General features: G+C 48.5%; 1 protein-coding gene across 1 annotated transcript in view; it reads right to left on the bottom strand.

Annotated features, from left to right (window-relative positions):
* The window catches only part of LOC123345367 (zinc finger protein RFP-like), a 30,238-nt gene that overhangs the window by 5,340 nt on the left and 1,799 nt on the right, over positions 1–23,099 (bottom strand). The window lies entirely within an intron of this gene.

Below are 23,099 nucleotides of genomic sequence, written 5' to 3'. Positions count from 1 at the left end.
CCAATTAGACCCAGCTCAGTTTGGGGCTGATCGGTGCTATGATCTGAGCCATAGGCGGGCACAGAAAAGTTATGAGAGTGGGAGACAAATTGAATGTCAGGTTCTTTTCCTGAGCTCTTCACCTCTGCATCCCATTGGCCATATGACTCCTGATTCGGTCCAATAACCCTGTCTCAGGCCTGGATGGGGCACAGTGATTTCCCAAGACAAGGTGAGGATGCAGGTGGGTTTTACAGCCCTGTGAAACCATCAGCGCTTAGCATGAGAGCTTGGCTATCACTCAGCTGTTGACTCTCTAGTGCTCACCTATAACAGAGAGAGAGACAAGGGGCTGAGGTGATATCTTTGATTGGAGCAACTTCTGTTGGAGAGAGAGAGAGAGAGAGAATCTTTCCAGCCACCCAGAGCTCTCCAGCCCAGACTTGAAGAAGAGCTCTGGGCAGCGTGCAAGCTTGTCCCTCTCACCAACAGAAATTGGTGCAGTCAAATATCTCACCTCTCCCCCTTGTCTCTCCAATATCCTGGGACCGACACAGCTTCAGCTGCACCTTATAGCGCACCTTATAGCGCAAACTTTTTGGCGCCAAGGGCCACATCTGAGTGGGGAAATTGCATGCAGGGCCATGAATGTAGGGCTGGGTCAGGGGGTTGGGGTGCAGGAGGGGGTGTGGGAGGGGGTTCAGTGTGCAGGAAGGGGCTCAGAGCAAGGGGTTGGCGCTCAGGAGGGGTGCAGGGTATACAAGGGGGCTCAGGGCAGTGGGCTGGGGTGAAGGAGGGGTGCAGTGTGTGGAAGGGGGCTCAGAGCAGGGGGTTGGGGTGCAAGAGGGGTGTTAGGATATAGATATTCAGGCCTGTCTGCAAAGGCCTGTACTTTAAGAATTTAGGTGTATTCTTATCACTTAGCTAGTTATAGAGGTATAAAAGAAAGAATCAAAATCCCTGTCTGTGTAATGGCCTTCTCTTACTGTGACAGGCTAAGGCCTTCAGCTAAGACGTAGTTAGGCAGCCATAAGCTGGGAAGTGTATGGTCACATCCTCACATTCCAAACTAGTCACATTGAAATAAGGTGCTATTGGGTTGTTAGGAATACAATCCTGTCCTGATATTCCTATCACCTCCAGAGAAAGGGTAGAGCCTAGAAGATGTAAAAGGAAACTTAGGGCTTGGCTACACTTACAAATTTGGAGCGCTGCAGCAGGGTGTGAAAACACACCCTCTCCAGTGCTGCAAATTGCGTCGCTGCAAAGTGCCAGAGTGGTCAAAGCCCCAGCGCTGGGAGCGTGGCTCCCAGCGCTGTACGTTATTCCCCACAGGGAGGTGGAGTACGGACAGCGCTGGGAGAGCTTTCTCCCAGCGCTGGTGCTTTGACTACACTTAGCGCTTCAAAGCACTGCCGCGGCAGCGCTACCGCGGCAGCGCTTTGAAGTGCTAAGTGTAGCCACAGCCTTATAGTTTAATATCATCCTGTCTGGTAAGAACACAGCTAGAAAACCCTTATGTTTGTATAGATGTAGTTGAGAAATCCTCACTTCTGTATTGTTTTGTATGTTTATTTGCATGGTCTCTATCTGGTTCTGTAATTGTTTCTGTCTGCTGTATAATTAATTTTGCTGGGTGTAAACCAATGAAGGTGGTGGAATATAACTGGTTAAATAACCATGTTACAACACGTTAGGCTTGGTTAGTTAAATTTCAGTAAAATGATTGGTTAAGGTATAGCTAAGTAAAACTCAGGTTTTACTATATAGTCTGCAGTCAATCAGGAAGGGGGGGGAAATGGGAACAGGGACTGGGGATGAGGAAATTGGGATCATGTTTTACTAAGGGGGGAAATGGGGATGGGAACTGAAACAGGGACACAGGCAAGGCTCTGTGGTGTCAGAGCTGGGAAGGGGGACACTAAGAAAGGAAACTGGAATCATACTTGCTGGAAGTTCACCCCAATAAACATCGAATTGTTTGCGCCTTTGGACTTTGGGTATTGTTGCGCTCTGTTCATGCGAGAAGGGTGAAGGGATAAGCCCCCTAACATCTTGGTGCCGGTGACTCGGATGCATCGCGTTGGATAGGTGAGTGGCAGCCTGTAAGTCCCCCTCCCCAACAGTCCGTGCAGCTGCTTGGAGGGGGTATGGCAAACTCTCGTGATGGTAGTTACGAGTTCTGGCAAGCCAGGGTAAAGGATTTTTTGGATAAATGGATAAGGAAGAACCAGAGCCCATACCAGGTGCAGGGGTCAGCCTGGGATGAGATTAAAAAGGAAATGGAGGAAGTGTTAGGGGACCCAGAGGGATGAGGGGTGGCTGAGGAGTCCACCCTCCTTTGGTATATGGGTAATGGAAGAAGATCCCTGCCCATGGGGACTGGATGCCTTCCAGGGAAAGGAGGCAGTTCAGTCCACTTGTGAGAGGTTTGAAGTAGGGCAGCATTATGGGAAGCTGCCAGTAATCTTTCAAGTTTGGTGCTGTTTCAGCAGGGGCTGCTGAAGTGTTGTAAATTAGTTAGAGTGGTTAAAGGTGATTTGGCACAACAGGGTTTAGAGTCAGAAGCAAAGTTAACAGACCACTCCTAGAGACAGGAGCTGGGACCTGGTCCTGGGCAAGTGAAGGAAAAAAAGAAAAGGTTTTAAGGTGGAAAATGGCAGGGTTTGCAGGAGCAAGTAACAACCCCCACTCTTCTCCCAGAGCCAGGATGAGAACCTGGGGGTGAGGGTTCCCAGCTGTTTCAACCCAGGGAGCCTACTCTTGGTTCAGAGCTATCTATATCCTTTTCTTCCTTTCCTCCTTCTTTCCCTCAGTTTACTTAATTTGCTGCTGGTAGCCTGTACTTTAAACTGACCTACAGGCTTAATTGGTATCTTTCCACCTCTTCCCCCTTCTCTCCCCCTGCCTTTCCACAGTTTTATTTTTCTGAAGTTTTAATGAAGGGTACTTTGGATACTTATGTGAAATGTTTTTGGGTTTCGTTTGTTTGTTTTTGTTTTGTTTTGGACAAAGTATGACAGGTCTGCTGTATTCCACTGGAATTTTTGGAGGAAAGATCCATGGGCAACCATGGAGACAAATGTTTTACTGTCTTTTTAAACAGTCTCAGGGTAAAGACAGCACAGGTTAAGGCAGCTGTGTGGCAATAATTGTACTTAGTGGCTAAGTTGTTAGAAACAAAGTGCACTACTTTAAAGAACTAAATGTAGGAGCAAGTAATTTAAAAAAAGTAAGTTAAAAGTTACAAATACCTTTTTGCAAAAATTAATAATACAGGGTTTGGAGGAAAGTAAACATTTGGGAGTTGTGAAAATGGTACAGGTAACAGTTATGAAGATGTTAAAGGTAACAGTTGTGGTGTTACAAAAAGAAAGTTTTTGGTTTCATAATAAAACCCAGTTATATAAATGTAACTGTATGTGCAACTCTGTGCAGTCACATTGGATGGAAGCTTGGTAATTAAATTATACAGGGGGTCAGGTAGAGTGGCTACCACCACCACTATGCTTCTGTCCCCAGAAGCCTTTACAGCTATTTTGAGGGAAAATGGGCCCTTTTCCACCAGAAATGGTCTATAGGAGACTGTTGCAGGCAGCAGGTGGAGGATTAATCTGATCAAAATTATTTGACTACTGGGTAATGTAATAAAAATCACTAAAGGAATGTCAGGGGTTTCTATTGGAACTTAACTTGACTGCCCCTGGCTGTCTCTGGTTGTACAAGATGGGAGTGTAATCGGGGTACAGTTGTGTAAAAAGAGTAATCACAGTGCAAGGGATGTTAGACAAAATAGAATTTTGTGTGTGTGCACAGAAAAGGAAAAGGGGAACAATGACGGGAACATTGAGCTTTGGGGTGGCTCTGGGACATGGGACTGTCACTTTGGGGGTGCATGAAAACTCTGGGCATGGGGGAGGCAGTCACACCTTGTGTAAAATTAATATGGCTGATATAATGGAGGTTAAACTATTTCCCAGGACATGTGCAGTGTATATTGGACAAGGGGTAAAAGAAATACAAACAAAACATGGTACTTAATTAAAATCCTGCTAGGGCTCCAAAAGGAGCCATAGTAGATTGTGCTTTCTTTTTCAGATCTGTGTGTTTTGGAGCAGGAGATGAAAGTGAAAAGTAATCAGAACTCTGGTGGAAGTGGAGTGTGTCCCTTTTAAAACAGTCTCTGAGCTGCTAATAGCTTTGAATCCAGAGGCAAGCCAAGAAAGCCTCTGTGTGGATGCAAATTACCTATCTGATGGGGGAAGGAGGAAACTGCCCTTTGCAGCACAAAGAACCTGAGAATAATGAATACATCTGGTCAGCAAACAAGCTACTAGAAGACTCAAATTATGGCCCTCCAGAAAGGGGAGGTGAAAAAAAAAAACAAGTCAAGCCTGAAAATAAGGGGGACAGTTTAATCCTAAGGGAGGTTGGGGGGAGGGGGGAGAGAGAGAGAGAGAGTGTGTGTGTGCGCGCGCGCGGACACGCGTGCACAGAGTAGAAATCTGAAGCTGTCTCTCAGCTATTACCTGAAAATAAACGTAAATCTTGGTACAGCAAAGAAACTATTGCAAACCTGGTCTGTTGTACAAGAGGGGAAACTGAGGCACACCACCTCATAAATGACCAGTGAGTGGGGTAATTCACTAGCCTGACTATAGAACAAAATAAGGACAGCCTGGAGGTAATTCTTCTGTTTTTCCTGCAATTAGCAAGGAAATTTGTAAAAGGAATTGGTATTATTATTAAGCAATAATCTGTCCCCACCAGGGGAGTGGAAATTGTTTCTTTTGTTTTTCAGACACTCTACAAGCATGCTGGCGCCAGCAAAAAAATAACCCAGAATACCATAAATCTATGTTTTGTGTTGTTTGTCTGTAATGTTTGTCTTGTTGCTGGCATGACATGGGTTCAAAAGGCTGACCTGTGGGGAGGGGGAGATGTGTATGGGAATGCAAAATGCTCAGCTAGAAGGCCAGCACCTGTGTAATGGCTACTATGGTGCCTGGAAATAAAACGGCAACTAAGGTGGGCCCTGCAAGCCCTATGGGAATAATGAGAAGGGGAGGAGCTCACTGGGAATCAGTGGAGGGGTGTGTAAAATGGTGTAAATCAAAGAAAATGTTTGGCTGTGCCCCTCTCCTGTGACTATGCAGGAGCAGAATAAATGGCCTATGGCAAGGGGTGGACAATTGGGTGTACTGTGTATGAGGTGTTTTGCTAAAAATGTACATATTCCTGGGGGCACAATTACACCATCCCCCAACCAAACTACACACCTCTGCATGCTGCTATCTGGACTTTGGTGCACAAATGGATCTGTAAATCTTATTGCTGTGAATAATCTAACCAGGGCATACGGACTGATTCCATACCAATGGTTAAGTTGGTTTGGACAATAACCCATTTCTCTGTGGACATTCAATGTACTTATACTATGGACAAAAGCATGTAAAACTTGCAAGGGCAGCTTGTTGCAGCTGCCAGCAACTGGACACATTAAGATCTTAACCCTGTCGAAGGAGGAGAGGGAGTGTTTAGGTCGTGGCTCGGACGTTGGACCATACTGCAGTGGTCAGGACTCAGTGTTGCTGTCCATTGTATATTGTTAACAGTACTTGTGTTACGCTGCATATGCAGATAACCTATAAGTAATGTAGTAAGCCCTCCTCACCCCGCAGTGTGCAAGACAACCTGGACCCAACCTTCTCGGGCCCAATATAATGGGAAGTCTGGGACACTAATTGGAATAGGTGTGGTATGCCCATACGAGAGAAGGTGCAGGGCACTATACTACACAAGGGGCAGTGGGAAAAATGGAATATCGACACCTTCCATCTTGATGCCTGGACCTATCAGGAAATGTGTCGCCATTGTTGAGTCTGAACTTTTTATGAACTGAAACTTAACTCAGACTTCATGTCTCTGTCTGAAACTTTTAATCAAAAAGCTCTGACCTGCGAACTACTCATGACCCCTCCCCTCCCAATAAGTAGCCATAAGTAGCCATCTCCTCTTTTGTCTTCTCCAATTTACATTTTAACCTGTTTTATCCTGTAGAATCTTGATTGATTATGCATGACCATTATGATCTGTTAATCACTTTGTTTACTTCTGTGTATAAACATTGATGCTCACCCCTAATAAACTTGCCACACTTACTCCGAAGCTTTGCTTTTGAGCTAAGGATTGTGTGAGCCCGTTGATCAACGAGTTGTTGTCTGGTCTCTGACAGATTTCTGAGCCCTATACCAACTCCGCACGAACTCGGGTGCTGGAGAGGTGAGTAGGACTTGCTTTTTACCTAACAATTTGGGGGATCGTCCGGGATTCCTTCTGGTGCGGTGCCTCTGTCCAGTGGTCAGACCACTCATATACGAATTGGCAGGCGCCACGGGAGATTTCTCCCAGCCAATTCAATATTGAGGGGTCGTGTACTGGACAGCAGGATAAACGCCAGTTGGAGGGCTCCTATCAGACACCATGGGTCAAGGGACTAGCGTGCCTCTTGAGAGTCCGCTGGGGATTGTAAATAAGTTATGGATTGAAGGGAAACTCCCAGTACAGACAGGAATGTCTAGGAGGAAGTTGTACACACTGTGTGTAAGGAATTGGACTGGGTATACCGCGGTATTGGCCGACCCGGAGATGAGGTGGCCTTCGTATGGCTCTTTCGAACAGGCTGCCTTAAGAGGAGTAAGGAGCCAGATCGAAAAAGACCATCCGGGACAGTTATGTTACTGGTTTTGTTGGGACACAGCAGCAGAGCTGTGGAAATCTTTAAAAATTATGGCAGTCAGGTATTCTTCCGAGAGTGAACCCCCTCCATGTTATTTCGATGAAGGGTGTAAACCACGGCGTGTTTTAACTCGTCAGTTGGTCCCCACTGCACCTGCCCCTATTCCTCCGCAAGGGGACTCTCTCCAGAGTGCAGAGGGGAATCTGCAGGACTCCAAATTGGAATCTCTGCAGGGTGATAAGGAGGAAATAGAGGGGCACACCTCGGGAGGAGTAGTTACTAGGCAAAAGATCAAGCAGATGCAGCAGGGTGCACACCCCTCTCCTGAGGATAGCCCAGAGGCTGCCCCTGCCAAAACTTTTGTGAGTAGAGAAATGCCTTTACAGGTGCACGACCAACCTTTTGTGAACAATAATGGCGAGATACAACATACCAATATTGTGGAATATAAAGGATGGCTAGAATGGGACTTGAAAGAATGGGGACGGTTGTCAGGGTCCTTTGGGGAAAATCCCCGAAAGATCACTGAACTTTTAGAAAGATTGTTTTCAAGTCATAATCCTACTTATACGGATGTAGATCAGTTGTTAAGTAGAGTTTTGACCGGAGAGGAACGTAGTAGATTGTGGATGGCAGAAAGGACATGGGGGGATAGCAATGCGGTTAATACCACTTGGATGGATAGGCGGGATCAAGCCGCTGGCTGGAATCCCCTAGACTGGAGTCAGCCAAGGCTGAATCAGCTGCGGATAGATCGAGAGCGATTGTTAGAGAGACTCAAAGAAATGGCTCGCCGCTCGCCTAATCAGGCTAAGTTCATGCAGATTCGGCAGGAATCTGATGAGCCACCCAGAAAGTTCTGGTCAAGGCTATTGGAGGGAGCCCGAATGTTCACTCAGATGGATCCTGAGAGAGAAGCAGACCACCCTACTCTTATTTCCTTTTTTTGTGAATCAGTCAGTACCCCCTGTAAGGGATTATTTCTTACAGTTTCGCCCTGGTTGGGGAGGTGAGTCAGTCACTTCAGTGTTGGATGTAGCTGATTTTGCATGGGAGAAAGAAAGGGAAAGTAGTAAAAAGAAAGAGAAAAAGGAAGAATATAAGTTGATGGCTTTAGCTTTTCGCGGTGGTATTCGAGGCAGAAGCCGTGGCCGTGGCAGGGAATCTCAGGGTGCTCGGGGGAGAGGGTCCTGGCAACCCCAGCCACCAGGACATTGTTTTCAGTGCGGACAACCCGGTCACTTTAAACGTGAATGCCCCTGGGGACGCCCAGAGGGTCCGGTCGCATCCGCAGATACTTACACCAGGGACGAATACACTCCTGCACCACCAGCCCAGCCCGTTCCTCAGGCCTGGATCAACTACGGGCAACAGCAGCAGCTGCAGCGAACTCAGCCTTCTCAATGACGGTACCCCGGGGGCGAAGGCAAACAATGTGATGGTCTTATTTCCTTAATGTCTTTAGCCGGCTCTTTCCTCACTTTCTCCCCTCCCAGCAAAGAGCCTCATCTAACCCTTTCAGTCCAGGGACTGCCTGTCTGTTTCCTCATTGATACTGGAGCTACTTTCTCTCTTTTAAATCATGCCCCCTCTCCCTGGCTATCCTCTGAGGTTAAAACTGCAACTGGGGTGGAAGGCAACCCACAGTCTCTGGGACTCACTTTGCCTCTAAATGTTATTTATGCTGATAAATGTTTTTCTCACCGTTTTCTTTTTTCCCCAGCTTGTCCGATCCCTTTGATGGGCCGGGATTTACTCTGTAAGCTTGAGGCTACTTTAACCTGCACTCCTGAAGGGGTAGGATTATTGATGACAGTGTTAGGAGATTCGGCCCCAACTCAGGGTAATTGGGAAACCCCCCCTCTCTCTCCCCTGACCTCACTGACTTGCCTTCAACCCTCTGGGGAATTTCTGACACTGATGTTGGCCTGCTCCTTTCAGCAGAGCCAGTAAGGATTCAAGTGAAGCCCTCCTTAGCCCCCCCGTCAGTCCCCCAATACCCCCTGTCGCTGGAAGCCCGGGAAGGCATCTGCCCCATTGTCGAGGGATTCATTGCACAAAAGCTAGTCCACCCTCAGCGCACTCCCTGTAATACCCCTATACTGCCTGTCAAAAAGCCTCCTAAAAAGGACGGAGACCCTATTCGTTGGCGCTTTGTACAGGATCTACGGGTTATTAATAACTATGTGGTCCCTCTTCATGCAGTAGTTCCTGATCCAGCTACTATCATCAGCCAAATCCCCTGGGATGCTGAGTGGTTCACTGTTATTGACTTAAAATCAGCCTTTTTCAGCATTCCTGTGCACCCAGACTCTCAATATCTCTTTGGTTTCACCTGGGAGGGACAAAGTTATGTCTGGCAACGACTTCCTCAAGGCTACAGAGACAGCCCCACGATTTTCAGCCAATGCCTACGCCACGACTTGGAAGGCTTCACCAGTCCGCAGGGATCCACGTTAGTCCTATACGTAGATGACATCCTACTAGGTAACCGCAAAGAAGCCGCCCTCCGCATCGATGGTAAGGCACTTTTATTATACCTACACACCAGAGGCCACAAGGTAGACCCTAACAAGATTCAGTGGGTCTCACAGAAGGTCCGATATCTGGGCTTCCTGTTAACCCCAGAGGGGAGACAAATGGACCCAGCCCGCATAAAGACTATCCAAAACTGCCCTCTGCCAAACACCAAGAAACAACTTCGAGGTTTCTTAGGATTAATTGGCTTCTGTCGACCTTGGTTGCCGTCCTGCGGGGAGTTGAGCAAACCACTCCACCGACTCACTGCTAACCTTGCTCCTGACCCTTTGCAGTGGTCCCCAGACACGATCCAAGCCTTTCAGTTACTCAAGGACAGTGTGGCCTCCTCCATGTCTCTCCGCCCCCCCCCCAATTACAGCAAACCCTTTCACCTTTTTGTCCACGAGAAGGGCGGAATTGCTAGTGGCGTCCTTACCCAGCTGAGCGGGCCCCACCATTTCCCGCTTGCTTTTTACTCCCAGCAGATCGACCCTGTCGCTCAGGGAACCCCATCCTGCACCCGGACTCTGGCAGCAGCTGCCCTGCTGATCACAAAGGCAAAGAGCCTGACCCTGGGTCATTTTACCACGGTCTGGACCTCTCATGCCTTGTCAGCCCTTCTGCGTAAGGGCACGACCCAAGTCTTTTCGGCCCATCAGCAGCAGCAGCTAGAGGCCGAACTCCTAGAAGACACTAACCTAATTTTTGAACGGTGTGGGCCCCTTAATCCAGCTACCTTGCTTCCTGACCTGCCAGTCCTCCAGGATCAGCACGACTGTGTGGAAGTAGTTCATAGCATCTTACAGATAAGGAACAACCTGTTTGACGTGCCACTGGACAACCCTGATTGCATCCTCTTCTCGGACGGAAGCTCCTTCTATGTTGATGGCAAGCGTTTCACCAGTTATGCAGTCACCTCTGAATGGGACATTCAAGAGGCCGCCTCACTGCCAGGCAACTGGGGAGCCCAAGCCGCCGAACTCTATGCCCTGGCCCGAGCTTGCCAGTTGGCCGCTGGTAAGACCGTTACCATTTTTACTGATAGCAAGTATGCTTTTGGAGTTGTGCATTGTCACATCCACCTCTGGAAGTTTCGACGTTTCCAGACAGCTGCCGGTAAACCCATTCAGCACCTCCCCCTCATCCACAAGCTTTTGGATGCCCTCCAAGAACCCTCGGTCCTGGCTGTAGTTCATTGCCGGGCCCATACTAAAGATGATAGCCCCGTCACCCGTGGGAATGCCCTGGCTGACGCCTCCGCCAAGGCGGCTGCCGTCTTACCCTTAGCAATGCCCACGTTGGCTATTGTGACCTCCTCCTTTACTCCACCGCACCCCGTACCGGTACCCGCTGCTGAACTACAGTCGTGGGAGAGCCTCGGAGCCACTCTGGTCAAAGGGACCTGGCTTATGCCGGATGGCCGAGCCTGCCTCCCTCGCTCCACATACCCCGTGGCAGTTCGCTGGCACCATGATAAGGGGGGTCACTACGGCACGCACGCCCTTGTGGACACCATCGCTCGCTTTTGGTATGCTCCAGGCATTCAACCCTACTGCCTGTCAATAGTGAAAGCATGCAGCACATTTCAGCGAAATGGACCTGCTCCGCCTCTTAACAAAATTAAGGGTGGAAGACCGCCACCTGCTGTTCCATTTCAACATCTTCAAATTGACTTTGCAGATATGCCAAAGGCTTTTGGGAAAAAGCACCTCCTTGTTTTGGTTTGCCCTCTGACTTCATGGGTCGAAGCTTTTCCTACTGCTAATTGTACTGCTGCCACAGTGGCGAAGATCCTCCTTAGAGACATTGTACCCCGTTTTGGCATCCCTCTCATACTTGATTCAGATCGCGGACCCCACTTTACTGGTAATGTCCTTGGCCATTTAGAACAAGGACTGGGCATTTCACACTCCTTTCATACACCCTACCACCCCCAGTCTAGCGGGAAAGTTGAGCGTATGAATAGGGAGCTTAAGCTTACATTGGCTAAATACTGTCAGGAAACAGGGTTAAAATGGCCTCAGGTACTTCCCTTGGTCCTGTTTCACCTTCGCACTCGCCCAACCCGTGTATTGGGATTATCCCCCTTTGAACTGCTCTATGGACACCCCCCTTTCAAAGGCGGGGCGCTACCACGTGCTGATGTTTCACTATTGGGAGGGGATCATATGACCGCGTGCCAGTTTCTCTCCCTACAGGCTCGCCTCTGTACCCTTTGGAAAGCCTCACAGTTTTCCCAGACCGTGCCGCTGGAAGAACAGATCCACCCGTTCCAACCAGGGGACTTCGTCTGGGCCAAAAAGTTCGTTCGTGGCGACGCCCTCCAGCCGAGGTTTACTGGACCCCACCAGGTTCTTTTAACAACCCAGACTGCAGTGTTCCTGGAAGGACGCAAATCCTGGATCCACCACTCCCACGTCAAGCCAGCCGTAGTGGACCACAGTGACGGACCAGCAGCTCTTGCCACCACTGAGGACACTGCCTCTGACCAGTGGACCAGCTTACCTCTTTCAGACATCAGACTTAAATTGACTCGGAAAAAATGAGAGGACCTTTTATTCTGACAACTGTATGTTTTTTATTATGCCTTTTTAGTTTATTTTCTGCTTATGAAGATAATGCTTTTATTAGATATTCCCACGAGGTTAAAACTCGTATTTTAGGAAATAGAAGTAATTGCTGGGTATGTACTCAATTTCCAGTAAATGCAGAACAGGGACTCCCCTTCACACCCATTCCCCTGACCACTGCTAATATGACTTGGATGCCACCGGCTAGAATAAAAGATCCAGTCCAACACAATCTTACATGGGACAAAACAGGAGTGCCAATTAACAGATATCTCAGGGTAACAAATCAGACAGGCTCACTGTGTTTTGTTAAAGAAAAAGGGTCAACTTTTGTGGGAACCAGTAAATGCAACATGTATTTTAATGGCACCGCCTTTAGTAAAAACCTTGGCTTCAAGCCTTGCGCATCCCACTTATCCCATATGTGGATCCCTCACAAGCCTTCAGAGTCAGCTTTTAAGAAACCCTGCTCAGATCACGAGGGTGTCCAACTAATTGCTAAGGGATATACGATTGCCTTCTACAACTGCTCAAGCAGTACTACACTGCACTTTGAAAACACCACTACCAAATTGTGCCTCTGCGGTTCGCACAACGACCCCTCTGCATTACCAGGGGAACAGTGGTCCAACGGGTGGTGGGTTACCTCCTACTTTGAGAAATGGAATACCCGAAACGCAATGTATGGAACATACTGGGTGTGCGGGCCCAAAGCTTATTACTTTCTCTCCCCTGATTGGGCAGGGTCATGTTATTTAGCGTGGCTCACACCACCTTCTCGCATCTCCCTCACCCCCCCCCCCATTTTCCCCACGTTCGTAACATCCGTGAAACCTTCAGAGATATTAATATCCGTGATGGTTTGTCGTGGCAGCGGTGGGCTGGTCTTATTAGCTTGAGGGGTGGTGTCATCCGTCTACAGGGACTACTAGAATCTTTAACCAATGAGACTGCGACCCTATTTGAGAATCAGGCCGGGGAAATGTCCCAGCTGCGCCAGTTAGCTTTGCAAAACCGAATGGCTTTAGACATAATGTTAGCAGCCCAAGGAGGGACTTGCGCCCTCATAAATGAAGAATGTTGTGTTTTTGTAAACGACCCCTACCCTGACACTTTTCAACGTACCAAACATCTAAGGGAAATGGCTAAGAACTACTCCTCTGGCCAGCCACCTTATGATTGGTGGGGAGCCTTATGGAATTGGCTGCCTGGATTTGGGTGGGTTAAAAAACTCTTGGTGGGAGTTGTTGGGGCCATAGTAATCCTTATAATACTGTGTTGCTGTATTCACTGTGTTCCCTCCCTCATAAACTCATGTGGGTCAGTTTATTCTTTTTCTACTTCAGCCAAAGGCCTTACTCTCTTCGAGTTGGCCCAGGCTGAAATTGCCAAGCGGCCCTTGGCTCCTTAAAATAGGGTGTAGCGTTTGGTAAATAGTTATCCCAAAGCTACAAATGGAGGAATGTTGAGTCTGAACTTTTTATGAACTGAAACTTAACTCAGACTTCATGTCTCTGTCTGAAACTTTTAATCAAAAAGCTCTGACCTGCAAACTACTCATGACCCCTCCCCTCCCAATAAGTAGCCATAAGTAGCCATCTCCTCTTTTGTCTTCTCCAATTTACGTTTTAACCTGTTTTATCCTGTAGAATCTTGATTGATTATGCATGACCATTATGATCTGTTAATCACTTTGTTTACTTCTGTGTATAAACATTGATGCTCACCCCTAATAAACTTGCCACACTTACTCCGAAGCTTTGCTTTTGAGCTAAGGATTGTGTGAGCCCGTTGATCAACGAGTTGTTGTCTGGTCTCTGACAGATTTCTGAGCCCTATACCAACTCCGCACGAACTCGGGTGCTGGAGAGGTGAGTAGGACTTGCTTTTTACCTAACACCATATGTCCTGTGCTTTTCCAGGGATACGTGGGCAGGAGGATCCCAAAAGAAAAAAAGGGGTGGAGTGTTAGGATATAGATATTGAGGCCTGTCTGCAAAGGCCTGTACTTTAAGAATTTAGATGTATTCTTATCATTTAGCTAGTTATAGGGGTATAAAAGAAAGAATCAAAATCACTGTCTGTGTAATGGCCTTCTCTTACTGTGACAGGCTAAGGCCTTCAGCTAAGATGTAGTTAGGCAGCCATAAGCTGGGAAGTGTGTGGTGACATCCTCACATTCCAAACTAGTCACATTGAAATAAGGTGCTATTGGGCTGTTAGGAATATCAGGGCAGGATTGTATTCCTATCACCTCCAGAGAAAGGGTAGAGCCTAGAAGATGTAAAAGGAAACTTAGTTTAATAGCATCCTGTCTGGCAAGAACTCACTTATCAATAGACACAGCTGGAAAACCCTTATGTCTGTATAGATGTAGTTGTAAAATCCTCACTTCTGTATTGTTTTGTACGTTTATTTGCATGGTCTCTGTCTGGTTCTGTGATTGTTTCTGTCTGCTGTATAATTAATTTTGTTGGGTGTAAACCAATGAAGGTGGTGGAATATAATTGGTTAAATAACCATGTTACAATATGTTAGGATTGGTTAGTTAAATTTCAGTAAAATGATTGGTTAAGGAATAGCTAAGCAAATCTCAGGTTTTACTATATAGTCTGCAGTCAATCAGGAAGAGGGGGGGGGAAATAGGAACAGGGACTGGGGATGAGGAAATTGGGATCATGTTTTACTAAGGGGGGAAATGGGAACAGGGGATGGGAACAGAAACAGGGACACAGACAAGGCCCTTTGGTGTCAGAGCTGGAAAGGGGAACACTAAGGAAGGAAACTGAAATCATGCTTGCTGGAAGTTCACCCCAATAAACATTGAATTGTTTGTGCCTTTGGACTTTGGGTATTGTTGCCCTCTGTTCATGCGAGAAGGACCAGGGAAGTGAGAGGGTGAAGGAATAAGCCCCCTAACAAGAGATGCAGCAAGGGATTGGGGTGCAAGAGGGGTGTGGCTCGGGGCTGAGGGTTGGGGTTTGAGGTGCAGGAGGGTTTTGGGGTTTGGGCTCTGGCCCGATGCCACTTACTTGGAGCAGCTCCGGGGTGGCAGTGGCGCGCACCGGGGCCAGGGCAGGAAGCGGCTGGCACCACATCCCTGTGGCCCCTGGATGGGGGGGGGGCAGAGGGCTCCGCACGCTGCCCTCGCCTGCAGGTACCTCCCCGAAGCTCCTATTGGCCGCAGTTCCCTGTTCCTGGCCAATGGGAGCTGCGGGTGGCAGTGCCCGCAGGCGAAGGCAGCACACGGAGCCCTCTAGCCCCCCCCCCCCCACACACACACACACACTGGCTGCTGGGACGTGGTGCTGTTGAGTCTGAACTTTTGATGATCTTAAACTTAACCCAGACTTGATGTCTCTGTCTGAAACTTTTAATCAAAGCTCTGACCTGCGAACTACTCATGACACCCCCCCTCCCCTTAAGTAGCCATCTCCCCTTTTGTCTTTTTAAATTTACATTTTAACCTGTTTTATCCTGTAGAATCTTGATTGATTATGCATGACCATTATGATCTGTTAATCACTTTGTTTACTTCTGTGTATGTTTACTTCTGTGTATAAATATTGATGCTCACCCCTAATAAACTTGCCACACTTACTCCAAAGCCTTTTAAGCTAAGGATAGTGTGAGCCCGTTGATCAACGAATTGTTGTCTGGTCTCTGACAGATTTGTGAGCCCCATACCAACTCCGCACGAACTTGGGTGCTGGAGAGGTGAGTAAGGACTTGCTTTTTACCTAACAATTTGGGGGCTCGTCCGGGATTTTCTTCTGGTGCGGTGCCTCTGTCCAGTGGTCAGACCACTCATATACGAATTGGCAGGCGCCACGGGAGATTTCTCCCAGCCAATTCAATATTGAGGGGTCGTGTACTGGACAGCAGGATAAACGCCAGTTGGAGGGCTCCTGTCAGACACCATGGGTCAAGGGACTAGCGTGCCTCTTGAGAGTCTGCTGGGGATTGTAAATAAGTTATGGAATGAAGGGAAACTCCCAGTACAGACAGGAATGTCTAGGAGGAAGTTGTACACACTGTGTGTAAGGAATTGGACTGGGTATACCGCGGTATTGGCCGACCCGGAGATGAGGTGGCCTTCGTATGGCTCTTTCGAACAGGCTGCCTTAAGAGGAGTAAGGAGCCAGATCGAAAAAGACCATCTGGGACAGTTATGTTACTGGTTTTGTTGGGACACAGCAGCAGAGCTGTGGAAATCTTTAAAAATTATGGCAGTCAGGTATTCTCCCGAGAGTGAACCCCCTCCATGTTATTTCGATGAAGGGTGTAAACCACGGCGTGTTTTAACTCGTCAGTTGGTCCCCACTGCACCTGCCCCTATTCCTCCACAGGGGGACTCTCTCCAGAGCACAGAGGGGAATCTGCAGGACTCCAGATTGGAATCTCTGCAGAGGGATAAGGAGGAAATGGAAGGGCACACCTCGGGAGGAGTAATTACTAGGCAAAAGATCAAGCAAATGCAGCAGGATGCATATCCCTCCCCTGAGGATAGCCCAGAGGCTGCCTCCGCCAAACCTTTTATGAGTAATGAAGGTGTAAGTAGATAAATGCCTTTACAGGTGCACGACCAACCTTTTGTGGACAATAATGCCCAGTTACAACATACTAATATTGTGGAATATAAAGGATGGCTAGAATGGGACTTGAAAGAGTGGGGATGGTTGTCAGGGTCCTTTGGGGAAAATCCCCGAAAGATCACAGAACTTTTAGAAAGATTGTTTTCAAGTCATAATCCTACTTATACGGATGTAGATCAGTTGTTGAGTAGAGTTTTGACCGGAGAGGAACGTAGTAGATTGTGGATGGCAGAAAGGACATGGGGGGATAGCAATGTGGTTAATACCACTTGGATGGATAGGCGGGATCAAGCCGCTGGCTGGAATCCCCTAGACTGGAGTCAGCAAAGGCTGACTCAACTGCGAACAGATCGAGAGCGATTGTTAGAGAGACTCAAAGAAATGGCTCGCCGCTCGCCTAATCAGGCTAAGTTCATGCAGATTCGGCAGGAATCTGAAGAGCCACCCAGAAAGTTCTGGTCGAGGCTATTGGAGGGGGCCCGAATGTTCACTCAGATGGATCCTGAGAGAGAAGCAGACCACCCTACTCTTATTTCGTTTTTTGTGAATCAGTCAGTACCCCCTGTAAGGGATTATTTCTTAAAGTTTCGCCCTGGTTGGGGAGGTGAGTCAGTCACTTCAGTGTTGGACGTAGCTGATTTTGCATGGGAGAAAGAAAGGGAAAGTAGTAAAAAGAAAGAGAAAAAGGAAGAATATAAGTTGATGGCTTTAGCTTTTCGCGGCGGTATTCGAGGCAGAGGCCGTGGCCGTGGCAGGGGATTTCAGGGTGCTCGGGGAAGAGGGTCCTGGCAACCCCAGCCACCAGGAAATTGTTTTCAGTGCGGACAGCCCAGTCACTTTAAACGTGAATGCCCCTGGGGACGCCCAGAGGGTCCGGTCGCATCCGCAGATACTTACACCACGGACAAATACACCCCTGCACCACCAGCCCAGCCCGTTCCTCAGGCCTGGATCAACTACGGGCAACAGCAGCAGCTGCAGCAAACTCAGCCTCCTCAATGACGGTACCCCGGGGGCGAAGGCAAACAATGTGATGGTCTTATTTCCTTAATGTCTTTAGCCGGCTCCTTCCTCACTTTCTCCCCTCCCAGCAAAGAGCCTCGTCTAACCCTTTCAGTCCAAGGACTGCCTGTCTCTTTCCTCATTGATACTGGAGCTACTTTCTCTCTTTTAAATCATGCCCCCTCTCCCTGGCTATCCTCTGAGGTTAAAACTGCAACTGGGGTGGAGGGCAACCCACAGTCTCTGGGACTCACTTTACTTCTAAATGTTATTTATGCTGATAAATGTTTTTCTCACCGTTTTCTTTTTTCCCCAGCTTGTCCGATCCCTTTGATGGGCCAGGATTTACTCTGTAAGCTTGAGGCTACTTTAACCTGAACTCCTGAAGGGGTAGGATTATTGATGACAGTGTTAGGAGATTCGGCCCCAACTCAGGGTAATTGGGAAACCCCCCCTCTCTCTCCCCTGACCTCACTGACTTGCCTTTAACCCTCTGGGGAATTTCTGACACTGATGTTGGCCTGCTCCTTTCGGCAGAGCCAGTAAGGATTCAAGTGAAGCCCTCCTTAGCCCCCCCGTCAGTCCCTCAATACCCCCTGTCGCTGGAAGCCCGGGAGGGCATCCGCCCCATTATCGAGGGATTCATTGCACAAAAGTTAGTCCGCCCTCAGCGCACTCCCTGTAACACCCCTATACTGCCTGTCAAAAAGCATCCTAAAAAGGACGGAGAACCTATTCGTTGGCGCTTTGTACAGGATCTACGGGTTGTTAATCAGTATGTGGTCCCTCTTCATGCAGTAGTTCCTGATCCAGCTACTATCATCAGCCAAATCCCCTGGGATGCTGAGTGGTTCACTGTTATTGACTTAAAATCAGCCTTTTTTAGCATTCCCGTGCACCCAGACTCTCAGTATCTCTTTGGTTTCACCTGGGAGGGACAAAGTTATGTCTGGCAACGACTTCCTCAAGGCTACAGAGACAGCCCCACGATTTTCAGCCAATGCCTCCGCCACGACTTGGAAGTCTTCACCAGTCCGCAGGGATCCACATTAGTCCTATACATAGATGACATCCTATTAGGTAACCGCGAAGAAGCTGCCCTCCGCATCGATGGTAAGGCACTTTTATTATACCTACACACCAGAGGCCACAAGGTAGACCCTAACAAGATTCAGTGGGTCTCACAGAAGGTCCGATATCTGGGCTTCCTGTTAACCCCAGAGGGGAGACAAATGGACCCGGTCCGCATAAAGACTATCCAAAACTGCCCTCTGCCAAACACCAAGAAACAACTTCGAGGTTTCTTAGGATTAATTGGCTTCTGTCGCCCCTGGTTGCCGTCCTGCGGGGAGTTAAGCAAACCGCTCCACCGACTCACTGCTAACCTTGCTCCTGACCCTTTGCAGTGGTCCCCAGACACGATCCAAGCCTTTCAGTTACTCAGGGACAGTGTGGCCTCCTCCATGTCTCTCCGCCCCCCCCAATTACAGCAAACCCTTTCACCTTTTTGTCCACGAGAGGGGCGGAATTGCTAGTGGCGTCCTTACCCAGCTGAGCGAGCCCCACCATTTCCCGCTTGCTTTTTACTCTCAGCAGATCGACCCTGTCGCTCAGGGAACCCCATCCTGCACCCGGACTCTGGCAGCAGCTGCCCTGCTGATCACAAAGGCAAAGAGCCTGACCCTGGGTCATTTTACCACGGTCTGGACCTCTCATGCCTTGTCAGCCCTTCTGCGTAGGGGCACGACCCAAGTCTTTTCAGCCCATCGTCAGCAGCAGCTAGAGGCCGAACTCCTAGAAGACACTAACCTAATTTTTGAAAGGTGTGGGCCCCTTAATCCAGCTACCTTGCTTCCTGACCTGCCAGTCCTCCAGGATCAGCACGACTGTGTGGAAGTAGTTCATAGCATCTTACAGATAAGGAACAACCTGTTTGACGTGCCACTGGACAACCCCGATTGCATCCTCTTCTCGGATGGGAGCTCCTTCTATGTTGATGGCAAGCGTTTCACCGGTTATGCAGTCACCTCTGAATGGGACATTCAAGAGGCCACCTCACTGCCAGGCAACTGGGGATCCCAAGCCGCCGAACTCTATGCCCTGGCCCGAGCTTGCCAGTTGGCTGCTGGTAAGACCGTTACCATTTTTACTGATAGCAAGTATGCTTTTGGAGTTGTGCATTGTCACATCCACCTCTGGAAGTTTCGAGGTTTCCAGACAGCTGCCGGTAAACCCATTCAGCTCCTCCCCCTCATCCACAAGCTTTTGGACGCCCTCCAAGAACCCTCAGTCCTGGCTGTAGTTCACTGCCGGGCCCATACTAAAGATGATAGCCCCGTCACCCGTGGGAATGCCCTGGCTGACGCCTCCGCCAAAACGGCTGCCGTCTTACCCTTAGCCATGCCCACGTTGGCTATTGTAACCTCCTCCTTTACTCCGCCGCACCCCGTACCAGTACCCGCTGCTGAACTACAGTCGTGGGAGAGCCTCGGAGCCACTCTGGTCAAAGGGACCTGGCTTATGCCGGATGGCCGAGCCTGCCTCCCTCGCTCCACATACCCCGTGGCAGTTCGCTGGCACCATGATAAGGGGGGTCACTACGGCACACACGCCCTTGTGGACACCATCGCTCGCTTTTGGTATGCTCCAGGCATTCAACCCTACTGCCTGTCAATAGTGAAAGCATGCAGCACATGTCAACGTAATGGACCTGCTCCGCCCCTTAGCAAAATTAAGGGTGGAAGACCTCCGCCTGCTGCTCCATTTCAACATCTTCAAATTGACTTTGCAGATATGCCAAAGGCTTTTGGGAAAAAGCACCTCCTTGTTTTGGTTTGCCCTCTGACTTCATGGGTCGAAGCTTTTCCTACTGCTAATTGTACTGCTGCCACAGTGGCAAAGATTCTCCTTAGAGACATTGTACCCCGTTTTGGCATCCCTCTCGTGCTTGACTCAGATCGCGGACCCCACTTTACTGGTAATGTCCTTGGCCGTTTAGAACAAGGACTGGGCATTTCACACTCCTTTCATACACCCTACCACCCCCAGTCTAGCGGGAAAGTTGAGCGTATGAATAGGGAGTTTAAGCTCACATTGGCTAAATACTGTCAGGAAACAGGGTTAAAGTGGCCTCAGGTACTTCCCTTGGTCCTGTTTCACCTTCGTACTCGCCCAACCCGCGTATTGGGATTATCCCCCTTTGAACTGCTCTATGGACACCCCCCTTTCAAAGGCGGGGCGCTACCAGGTGCTGATGTTTCACTATTGGGAGGGGATCATATGACCGCGTGCCAGTTTCTCTCCCTACAGGCTCGCCTCCGTACCCTTTGGAAAGCCTCGCAGTTTTCCCAGACCGTGCCACTAGAAGAACAGATCCACCCGTTCCAACCAGGGGACTTCATCTGGGCCAAAAAGTTAGTTCGTGGCGACACCCTCCAGACGAGGTTTACTGGACCCCACCAGGTTCTTTTAACAACCCAGACTGCAGTGTTCCTGGAAGGACGCAAATCCTGGATCCACTACTCCCACGTCAAGCCAGCCGTAGTGGACCACAGTGACGGACCAACAGCTCTTGCCACCACTGAAGACACTGCCTCTGACCAGTGGACCAGCTTACCTCTTTCAGACATCAGACTTAAATTGACTCGGAAAAAATGAGAGGACCTTTTATTCTGACAACTGTATGTTTTTTATTACGCCTTTTTAGTTTATTTTCTGCTTATGAAGATAATGCTTTTATTAGATATTCCCACGAGGTTAAAACTCGTATTTTAGGAAATAGAAGTAATTGCTGGGTATGTACTCAATTTCCAGTAAATGCAGAACAGGGACTCCCCTTCACACCCATTCCCCTGACCACTGCTAATATGACTTGGATGTCACCGGCTAGAGTAAAAGATCCAGTCCAACACAATCTTACATGGGACAAAACAGGAGTGCCAATTAACAGATATCTCAGGGTAACCAATCAGACAGGATCACTGTGTTTTGTTAAAGAAAAGGGGTCAACTTTTGTGGGAACAAGTAAATGCAACATGTATTTTAATGGCACCGCCTTTAGTAAAAATCTTGGCTTCAAGCCTTGCGCATCCCACTTATCCCATATGTGGATCCCTCACCCCGATCCAACTTTTTCATGGGTGGGCAAGCCTTCAGAGTCAGCTTTTAAGAAGCCCTGCTCAGATCACGAGGGTGTCCAACTAATTGTTAAGGGATATACGATTGCCTTCTACAACTGCTCAAGCAGTACTACACTGCACTTTGAAAACACCACTACCAAATTGTGCCTCTGCAGTTTGCACAACGACCCCTCTGCGTTACCAGGGGAACAGTAGTCCAACGGGTGGTGGGTTACCTCCTACTTTGAGAAATGGAATACCCGAAACGCAATGTATGGAACATACTGGGTGTGCGGGCCCAAAGCTTATTACTTTCTCTCCCCTGATTGGGCAGGGTCATGTTATTTAGCGTGGCTCACACCGCCTTCTCGCATCTCCCTCACCCCCCCCCATTTTCCCCACGTTCGTAACATCCGTGAAACCTTCAGAGATATTAATATCCGTGATGGTTTGTCATGGCAGCGGTGGGCTGGTCTCATTAGCTTGAGGGGTGGTGTCATCCGTCTACAGGGACTACTAGAATCTTTAACCAATGAAACTGCGACCCTATTTGAGAATCAGGCCGGGAAAATGTCCCAACTGCGCCAGTTAGCTTTGCAAAACCGAATGGCTTTAGACATAATGTTAGCAGCCCAGGAAGGAACTTGCGCCCTCATAAATGAAGAATGCTGTGTTTTTGTAAATGACACCTACCCTGACACCTTTCAACGTACCAAACATCTAAGGGAAATGGCTAAGAACTACTCCTCTGGCCAGCCACCTTATGATTGGTGGGGAGCCTTATGGAATTGGCTGCCTGGATTTGGGTGGGTTAAAAAACTCCTGGTGGGTATTGTTGGGGCCATAGTAATCCTTATAATACTGTGTTGCTGTATTCAGTGTGTCCCCTCCCTCATATACTCATGTGGGTCAGTTTATTCTTTTCCTACTTCAGCCAAAGGCCTTACTCTCTTCGAGTTGGCCCAGGCTGAAATTGCCAAGCGGCCCTTGGCTCCTTAAAATGGGGTGTAGCTTTTGGTAAATAGTTATCCCAAAGCTACAAATGGAGGAATGTTGAGTCTGAACTTTTGATGATCTTAAACTTAACCCAGACTTGATGTCTCTGTCTGAAACTTTTAATCAAAGCTCTGACCTGCGAACTACTCATGACACCCCCCCTCCCCTTAAGTAGCCATCTCCCCTTTTGTCTTTTTAAATTTACATTTTAACCTGTTTTATCCTGTAGAATCTTGATTGATTATGCATGACCATTATGATCTGTTAATCACTTTGTTTACTTCTGTGTATAAATATTGATGCTCACCCCTAATAAACTCGCCACACTTACTCCGAAGCCTTTTAAGCTAAGGATAGTGTGAGCCCGTTGATCAACGAATTGATGTCTGGTCTCTGACAGATTGTGAGCCCCATACCAACTCCGCACGAACTCGGGTGCTGGAGAGGTGAGTAAGGACTTGCTTTTTACCTAACAGTGCCGGCAGCCCCGTGGGTCAGATCCAAAGCCCTGACGGGCCACATCCAGCCCGAGGGCCGGTTCGCCCACCCCTGGCATACAGCGAAACACACAGTGTGTGCA

This window comes from Mauremys mutica, chromosome 12, assembly GCF_020497125.1.
Source record: "Mauremys mutica isolate MM-2020 ecotype Southern chromosome 12, ASM2049712v1, whole genome shotgun sequence".
NCBI classification, from domain to species: Eukaryota; Metazoa; Chordata; order Testudines; family Geoemydidae; genus Mauremys; species Mauremys mutica.
Note: the sequence above shows the minus strand (reverse complement) of the source record. Positions and strands in the feature narration are given on the sequence as shown.